The following is a 6,000-nucleotide window of genomic DNA, read 5'->3' as shown; positions in this document are numbered from 1 at the left end:
GAGTTCATAGTGCATGTGGCAGGTGTTGGAACAATTGCCGCAATGTACAGGCGATAATGCGAGATACACGGGGAACCACCTAGGAAACGTCGTGACACACAGGGACGCTGACCACATTTATACGTTATCTTTCCAAGAAGTACCTCGCATTGCGGAAATTAAACTTGATTTTATCTACTCCCTAAACTTTGGTGACAAATACATGTATTGATTTTAAACCTGGCTGTGTGGCGTAGTGTGGGTAAGGTTGCGGGAAGTGTGTATGTAACACAGACTTGAATACCGCAGAGAAGATCACACTGCAATCGTTTCATAGGCTCAGATCACACTCCTGGCCGTCGTCGTATTAGTGAAATAATAATATTAGTGGGTTTGGCGTAAAACACAAATCAAGTAAATAACTAAATCGTTCGGCAGGTTCCGGATCACCATAATGGTGGCCGCTGTCACATAAGTGAAAAATTCACTTAGTCACATAAGTAAGTTCGGCGTAAAAACACAAATCAAATAAATAAATAAATTGTTCGGTAGGTACCTGGCGAATATCTGTCGTTTACATCGAGTACTCTGGTTTCTTCTCACCATGATGCTGGCCGCCGTCGTATAAGTGAAATATAATTGAGTACCGCGTAAAACACAAATCGAATAAATAAATAAATAAATAAATAAATAAAAAATAAAAAATAAAAAAATAAATTGTTTAAATAAATCATGATTGTGCATTGGACTCTATGTACCGTGTGAAAACACACGTTTTTAGAGACTAGTTGTGGATGTTTCAACCATGTTGGTTACACATGCCCGACTGGGAAGTAATATTATCACAAAATATGAATTTCACCACTTTTAAATTCTGCTCATTTTATTTTTTCAGCCTTCTATCCATAATGGAAAGAACAAAAGACCTAAAGCTAAAAGATGAAAAGACTCAAAGTTTGCCGATCATTTAGCATTAACACCATGCATGGAGATTGACATATATATATAGGGGGCCTCCGTGGCTCAGCTGCTTAGCGCGCTAGTGCAGCGTCATTACCCAGGAGCCTCTCACCAAAGCGGTCGCTGTGAGTTCAAGTCCAGCTCTTGCTGGTTTCCTCTCCGGCCGTATGTGGGAAGGCCTGCAGGAACCTTCGAATGATCGTGGGATTCCCCCGGGCTCTGCACCAATCAAATAAATAAATAAACATATAAATGAAATACTCACAGTTCCGGTCAAAATAGCGGAAAAGAGCAATAATGCGAAGTCAGTTAAATGTTTAGAATGGTGTTGCTGCAGCATTGTTAAGTAATAGTCCAGCCGTGGAATCGATTCAACACAGACATTTCTAACTTATTTAGAGTTAAAAATAAATAAGTTAAGTTAAAAAATAAGTTATTTGAAAATAAATAAATAAGTTAATAATAAAAAATATTTATTTATTTGTTTGGTGTTTTACGCCGTACTCAAGAATATTTCACTTATACGGCCTTATCTACACGTTGCTGGCTGACCTTCCCACATATGTCTGGAGAGGAAGCCAGCATGAGCTGGACTTGAACTCACAGCGACCGCACTCGTGGGTCATTACGCTGCCTTAGCGCGCTAACCAACAGAGTCACGGAGACCCTCATTTGTGACTTAAGTCAAAGTTTAAAAACTGGTCACAAAGCTTGTTTTTGGTTATGGAAGTTAAACTTTGGACACATTTGTCTTACGGTAACATTCGTGAGATGATCAAAATGTTGATTTATAGGACTGAAAAATAAGCTCTGAAATCATATTTTAAATTTGGAATTAAGTCAAAACTTGCTTTGCGGAATCGGCCCCAGGGCTGATGAATAAATCTGTAATTAAGTAAAGGGCAGTGTTGTTAAGTAATGAAACAGTGTTATTAAGTAATCGACCAGTGTTGTCAAGTAAACCACAATATAATAAAACAAAGACATTAGGAAGAGCAAAATTTGTTGTGGATAGGAAAGATCGAACATAGGATAAGATAAAATTTCGGCATTTCCACAGGGTAAACCCACCGACAGCTATTCTGAACAGAGAGATGATGATTTATAAAAATAACTGCGAAGCTGATGGCAGCCAGTTTCATTCCGGCGTGGGAATATATTGGCCTTCTTTGCTCCCCTGAGAAATCACGGAACGGACCAGGAGAGCTGGTTCAAGTGGCGGCTCTTGAACTCAGTTAATGTGGACAATTTTCACGAGTGACACAGAGAAAGTGTTGTTCCAGTCACAGTTCCATTGGACACCCAAAGTTTGTCAATGGGATTTTACCGAATTTTATGCCACAGGGTTGTTAGATAATACCAAAGTGTTGATAAAATTTGCACGACCAACTGTCTTTGTCCATGGGGCTTTGGTCAGTGTAAACGATCGATAACAGTCTGCAAGTTTCCACAGAATCTACCTTTCGTGGAAAAATGGTGGGCATATCTGTACTCCACACGCGGAAAATCATCACAAATTTGCTAAGACCGGCGCTCAGATTGGTGGAATGTACGAGTTCCCGGTCCACGGCATCCCCTTGTGTCAATGGGTTGAAGCTACCATGGTCAGCACGTCAAAACTCATTGATTATGGCATGAAAACAACAGGCAGCTGAGAGTTGAGATCAAGGACAGTGGACTTGTTGGATCGGTGTCAGTATAATGTGCTATTTTGAGTTCTCATGTCTCATGTCTTCGGCATGATACTTTAGGGCAGCAGCACTGGCGGCATGTCCGACAAAAGAAGACACAGTATATGTACTTACACCTACTGACCTCTCATCGTTAGATAAAAAAAATTGTTTAAAGTGCGACTTAAAACTCCAGACAACATAAACATACGCTAATGACGAACCATTGAGTTCCTTACACTGGTTGGCTACTGTATACATATTTGTTGTAATTATGTGAATTATTGACATATAACAGCCATGTGGGACGTAAACAGTGGTCGCTAGGTAACCTGAGTTTGTGCAGCTGTTCGTTCGTGATTCCTTTCATTATCATCGTCAAGATGTAGGTTACAAAACATCTCTCAGTGACATGAGAAATCTTTCTTGCCATCTGTAGTCTCTTGTAAAAGTTCTGGCTTCATCTTATGGTCATCTCATATTTGATCACGTATACATCTGTAATGAGTACACTCAAGAAATGAGTCTGTTTTTTTTAAGAGAGAGTCTGTTGCCAGAGTTATGCTAGAATGTGTTCTGCTTTTGCTGCTTTTGCAGCAGTCTTTTAAAGATAACATACATATTTTTTCTAATTCAGGATAAAGATTTAATTAGAGTAACGAGATATTATATTGAATGGCAAAATACGGAACTATAATACCGGAATAAACTGTAGCATAACTCAGACAACAGACCTTTTGTAGATTAAGTAGATTAATGTTTTAAGTGTGAAGAAACATCCTGGGGCAAACCGCAGATGTGGGATACCAACAGCAGATTACAGTCTGGATTCCAAGACTGATTTTCATTATCATACCTATTTTATGACAGGCGATATATGGCACTTTTACGTCCAATTCAGGGAAAATGATTGATTTTGTCCCGGGTAAATGTGTTCCATAAATTTCATATCTTTAACATATTGAATTGATTTAAAGATATTGAATTCAATGTGTAAGTTTCGATTTCTCACAATTTTTTGTTTTTGTTTCTTGGGGCCGTCCCATGAAATTTGAAAATCTACTGATATGTAGGTTAAAATTAAGAGCATTTGTTCCCTGCACATGACTGAACAGCGATGAAAGTGGATGACCCATGTAATGTAGAGATTAAGTCAGCTCAAGTGGAACTAAACCCAGTTGGTTAGGCGCTGCAATAAGTGTTGTCTATATACTTGGCCTTTTGTATATGTAATCATAGCTTACTTCCGGTTTACTTCATAATGTTTTTGTTTTCTCATTTTTTAATTATCCTCATATACATAATGTAAACATAAAAGTACAACGGTGTATCTATGTCTTCTCAACTTCACAGCGCTGGACTTATTTATGTATTCAATTGATTGATGTTTTACGCCATACTCAAGAGTATTTTACTTATACGACGGCGGCCAGTATTATGGTGAGAGGGAACCGGGCAGAGCCCGGCGGAAATCCGCGATCATTTGCAGGTTGTTGACAGATCTTCTCACATACAGCCGGAGATGAAGACAGCATGAACTGGGCTTGAACTCACAGGATCCTGGGTCATTATGCGGTGCTGACGTGCTAACCCCCTCGCCCATGGAGGCCCGGACTTATTTTAGCTGTTCGTTTTTTTTTTCGTAGGTAAATGCCCGACTGATCATCAAAGAAACTGCAATACCTTTGTATAGACACACTGTGTTTGTAATAAAAGTTTTCTGCTTAACTATTCTGAGCGATGACATCCATTTGGTGTTGCTGGAGTTTCTCTGGTAACTTTGCCCTGTTTTTTTTTTTTGTTTTCAGATAAACAACTTGCATGTCGTGACCGATCAATATCTGTCAGCTCTGAGATGCTCTTTTAACAAAGTAAGCTACCTGTATATTTTCCAGGTAAGTCTTGCATCAAAGAAAATCTTCTGGCGTCACTATAATGATCTTTCTGTTTGTTCGTTCAAGTTTGCTAAGGAAATCATCGTTTGTCTGTAAACCCTTAGTAGGGAAATGAATTTACCCCCCATGTAGAGATATGAGAAAAGATTGAAGTCTGAGATGAAGGGTTGAGGCCGATTGCTACGCTTTAAAGGACATGAAAGAGGCTCGTACAGGCGTATTTTTGAGCACATTGAAGTTACCCGCGGGTTAGTTATTAGTTATTCGAATAACTAATAACTAACTCATCAGCGGGTTAGTTATTTGAATAACAAATAATTAACAAGCAGCTGGTTAGTTGGTGGAATAACTAATAACTAACCAGCTGCGGGTTAGTTATTCGAAATCAGTTATTTATTCCAATAAACAATAACCAACTAGCAGCGGGTTAGTTATTCGAATTACCAATATCTAACCCAACAACCAGTTGGTAATTCAAAATCAGTTTTTTTAATAACTAATAACAAACACAGAGGCAGGTTAATTATCCGAATAACTGATAACAAACTAGCAGTGGGTTAGTTATTCCAATAGCCAGCCCGCAGCTGAGTTAGTGATTAGTTATTCTATTAACTTATCGACTTCTAGTTAGTTATTAGTTCTTCGAATTACTAACCTGCTGCTAGTTCGAATGACTAACCCGCTGCTGCGTAAGTCATTAGTTATTCGAGTAACTGATTGTGAATTGTTTACTATTAATTATTCAAATAAATACCCAGCCCGCTGCAGGTCAGTTATTGGTTATTCGATTTACTAACCCGATGCTGGTTAGCTGCTAGTTATTCGAATAACTAACTCGTTGCTGTGTTATTGAAATAACTAAATTCAAATAACTAATCCGCTGCTGGTTAGTTATTAGTTATTTGAATAACTGGTTTTGAATAACTACACCTCTGATGGGTTATACATTGGTTATTCCAATAACTAACCCGCTGCTGGTTATTTATTAGTTATTCAAATAACTGATTTGGAATAACTTAAGAGCAGCTAGTTTATTATTAGTTATTCGATTACCTAACTCACTGCTAGTTAGTTATTAATTAATCGAATAACTAACCCGCTGCTGTGTTAGTTTTTAGTTATTCAAATAACTGATTTCAAATAACTCACCCGCTGATGGTTAGTTATGAGTTATTCAAATAGCTAAACCGGGGCCGGCTTAGTTATTGGTTATTCGAATAACTAAACCGCTGCTGGTTATTTATTAGTCATTCAAATAACTAACCCGCTGCTGAGTTAGCTATTAGTTATTCGAATAACTAATAACTAACCCGCTGCTAATTTCAGCCTCCGGTATTTTCTAAAATTATGCCTAGTGTGTCGGTGATGACATATTGCGCAGACGATCTTGTTCGCTTCGAAATTCGCTTCTATCCAACATGTCAGACACTCGAGAAAAAAACACGCCTGTGATTTCTCCAGCGAATTTCAGCGATCGAGACGAACGCGCTGACCAA

This window comes from Liolophura sinensis, chromosome 11 (assembly GCF_032854445.1).
Source record: "Liolophura sinensis isolate JHLJ2023 chromosome 11, CUHK_Ljap_v2, whole genome shotgun sequence".
NCBI classification, from domain to species: Eukaryota; Metazoa; Mollusca; class Polyplacophora; order Chitonida; family Chitonidae; genus Liolophura; species Liolophura sinensis.
Note: the sequence above shows the minus strand (reverse complement) of the source record.